Genomic DNA, 3529 nt, shown 5'->3' with positions numbered 1-3529 from the left:
GAAGTATGACGGGACCCCGTGATGAAGCCCACACATCTTGTATTTCAAGGTCCCGTCTGGGTAGCTCACGGGAACGGCCGAGGAGCTGCGGTGAGTCGGGGAGGTAGGGAGGAGGAGAGGGGGTCCACTCCAGTTTCAGCCGTGCCCAGTCACCTTGTCTCCACTTAACCTAGGCGTACCTCGTGACGGCAGCGTCGGCCTCGGAGCACGGCCGAAGCGTGCGGCCCGAACGCCAGGGCTCTCTTAGGAGAAGGTGAGTAGCAGAATTGTCAGGTTTTAGCCCATGTGCTGTTAAGATTGTGCACTGATGTTTCCTTTTCTTTGTCTTGGCAGACGAAGAGATAAGAGCCTGGTGACAGCTGGAACTTCCCAGACGGGGAGGTGGCCTTCTTTTGCACTCGACAGGGATTTGCACGCCCAGAAGTGTGCAAGATAAGTCGAGGGCTACGACCCACTGAGGGGAGGGAAGCGGGGTGCTGGCTTGGGACTGCCCGGAAGGGATTTTTGAGTCTGCTTTGGAGATGGGGATGTCTAAGAAGTGTCTCATTAGGCCACCTAAAGGGAAAGCGTCGCTTTTGATCTCAGTGCTGAGGTGCGCAGGGCAGAGCAGTTCCGGTGTGGGTCGTGTCACTTGTCTCTTGTGCATTCTGTGTTGTTTGGGTCTGTCACGTCACTTGTCTTTTTTTACCTTAGCTGTCTGAGGGTCATCTTGGCATCTGTGATCTTTGCGTTCCTCGGCCCGGCCCCAACGCCACAGGCCTTTTGACTCGGGAGTCCCGACAGGCATCGCAGTCGTATCTGTCTTTAGAAGCATCCGGTCGGATGTCTTTGAAGGTCTCGTTCTGAGCGGTAGCGACAGCCGCACACCCCAACGATCCATTATAGCGGCTTAGGACTTGTGAGAACGCCAAGCTAGGTAGCTCATTCTTACCGTAGGCTTTTCAGGCATCCGCTTGTGCAGTTCTCAGAAGACATCGTTTTCTTAGCATCTTCTTCCTGCAGGGTTCTTTGAGCCTCATCAACTCCGAGCCGTCCGTCTCCCCTAGGTCATCTCGTTCCGCAATCTCTCTGTCCTCGCGGGCATTTTTCTCGCCAAGAGATTTTTCTCCTCGTGGCGTCCCCTCGTTTGTCGTGTCCTGTCCTGTGTCACGGGTGTCTGCACATATTTGTCCCGGAGCTGCTCTGTCCTGCTGCATAGCCTGGTGTAATTGCACAAGTCCTGGAGACCTGCAATTTGGAATGGGGGATGTAGTTGTATTCTAGATGGTATTCCTAGATTCACACAGGATGCTTGGACCTGTTAAGTTATCCTACAGTTGTTTGAATTTTCTCCTAACTTTCTTTCAGATGCAGACATTTAAGATCTGTGGCAGAGCGCCCCTCCTGGGTCAGGGGGTTTTCCCTGAGAAGGTCAGTCGCTGTTTGTGTTTGCAGGGGAAGCATAAATGGTGACTATGTTACAGCACTGTTCTTTGTCTATTATTAGGAAGTCCAGGCAGATAGCTGCAGTCAAGGCCAAGTGTGCCAGGTGAGCAGTGGACAGAAGCAGTTGTTCTCGCACAGGTCTCAGTTTCTGGTGAAAGTCTAAGCATCCCTTTTTTTTTTTTTTTTTTATTTTAGGCAGTTCTCTCGCGAGATGTCTCTGATCCCAGATGTCTGAGGCCAGGTGGGTGCAAGCTTAAGGTGTAGGTGGGCGTACTTGTCAGGTCAGGGTGGTGGTCTTTTCTCAGTATCTCAGTGTGGTTTTTTTTGCTTTGTTTCTTTGCAGGTGTCATTGCTGCCCTAGGCGTGTGAAGGAACAGAGTCAAGCGGGTGAGTCGGCATTTAGGCTGGGTGACTCATAGGTGACCGTTATGCGGCAGCACGCTAAGCCTGTACCTTTTCCTTTTGTAGGTATCCTCCTGGCAGCCTGTTGAGTCGCATCAAGATTTCAGGTGAGCGGTGCGTCAGAGTTCCGGGGATTCCTCTTTTGCAGGGCGCTAGTTGCATTTTCTGTTTTGTCTTAGGTACCGTGAGGAGGCGCATAGCTGAAGTTTGGAAACGGCAGCACCGAAGCGGATGTAGAGAACATGTCGCCGTCCACATCCGGCTGACGATGGATTTTGTCCGGTCGTCTTGCAAAAGCTAAGTGTCGGGGCCAGTAGGTGGGAGAAGGGGAAAAACCTTTACTATCACAGGAGACAATTTGATGTTAGCTTAGAGGAGAGGCCCATAGTGGGACAGGCCCCTCGGAAGCAGAGGGAGAGGGTTTCTCCTCAGCCTCACCAGAGTCTTCGCCGGGCAGGGCAGTTCCGATCCGTCTTCGCGTCCTCGCGAGGTTTGCGTCGGCGGCCTTCTTTGACTCTCGACGTCGTCGTGGATCTTTTCACCCGAGGAGCTCGCCTTCACGTCCGGAGCTATAGCCACGGTCACGCCGTAGTCATCGCTTTCTTGTCCAGGCCTACTGAGCTTCTTAGGCTTCCTCTTAAGTCCTTTGGCACTAACATCTTGAAAGGAGTTAAATTTCATCATCACATGCTATTGCCCTAGGGCTTTCTTTCCTTTGGCATCATCGGCCTATGACTCATCTTGGACTAGCAATCTTGGGTCCATAAGGTGGAACTGCCAGGCAGTTTTCACTCGTGTCTGTGTTATGTCGTCCGTGTCTGTGTTATGTCGTCCGTGTCCGTGTTATGTCGTCCGTGTCCATTGATTTCTGCATCATTGGCCTTTGTTACATCTCGAGGCTTTATCGGCATTGTTCTCTGCCGTATCGGCCATATTTTACTCGTGTACCTTCCTGGATATCGCTTATTCCGGCATCGTTACATTTTTACTTTTTGAGACGGGAAGAAGTACAGGAGACGTTCTCATCCATCTTCCTTCTCACCTTTGGTAGCGCCTTCTCTTCCCGTGCCATTCTCTTGGACTTCTAGAGGGAGCATATTAGACCCTCATCAGCTGACCGCAGTAGTTCCGTAGCTTGCGCCTTCTCAAAGGGTATAGGGCTCAACAATTAATCTTCCGGAGAGTTACGTCAAGTCCTCACTTATATTGTATCTACGTCGGCTTATATTGTACGTGCTTAGGTTGTACCTACCTATGTTGGCTTATACTGTATGTGCTTATATTGTATGTACTTATGTCGTATGTACCTATGTCGGTTTATATTGTATGTACTTATACTGTATGTTCCTATGTTGGCTTATATTGTGCATATATTGTATGTACCTACCTTGGCTTATGTTGTACATGCCTCTGTCGTGCCACTTGCGATCGGAGCTGCCCTGCCCAGGCGCGTAGTCACGGTTAGGTAGAGCAGTTATAAAACTTTACAGTTCATCTGTCTTCTATGGGGGTTTTGGGTACAAAATTTATGGACCCGGAGCGGGAATAGCTCCTAGCCATCAGATAGTCACTCGTCGACCGCCTCCCGTCGTCTCTGTCGTCTCGCAGGTCCCCGGGTCCCTACACGTTATCCCGGAATCTACCGCCGGACATCAAAGAGCCGCGGTCAGAAGACGCGTCGAAGCGTCAGCGTAGCGTTTCA

General features: G+C 51.2%; 1 long non-coding RNA gene across 1 annotated transcript; it reads left to right on the top strand.

Annotated features, from left to right (window-relative positions):
- Positions 1 to 1647: 1647 nt before the first annotated feature.
- On the top strand, positions 1648 to 2089 carry LOC128802645 (uncharacterized). Its single transcript, XR_008435520.1, has 4 exons — positions 1648 to 1666; positions 1769 to 1812; positions 1894 to 1934; positions 2007 to 2089. It is a non-coding gene; the product is annotated as an uncharacterized LOC128802645 (long non-coding RNA).
- The last annotated feature ends 1440 nt before the right edge of the window (positions 2090 to 3529 follow it).

The sequence above is a fragment of the Vidua macroura genome, unplaced genomic scaffold (assembly GCF_024509145.1).
Source record: "Vidua macroura isolate BioBank_ID:100142 unplaced genomic scaffold, ASM2450914v1 whyUn_scaffold_133, whole genome shotgun sequence".
Lineage (NCBI taxonomy): Eukaryota > Metazoa > Chordata > Aves > Passeriformes > Viduidae > Vidua > Vidua macroura.
This window is presented reverse-complemented; position numbering and strand designations above follow the sequence as displayed.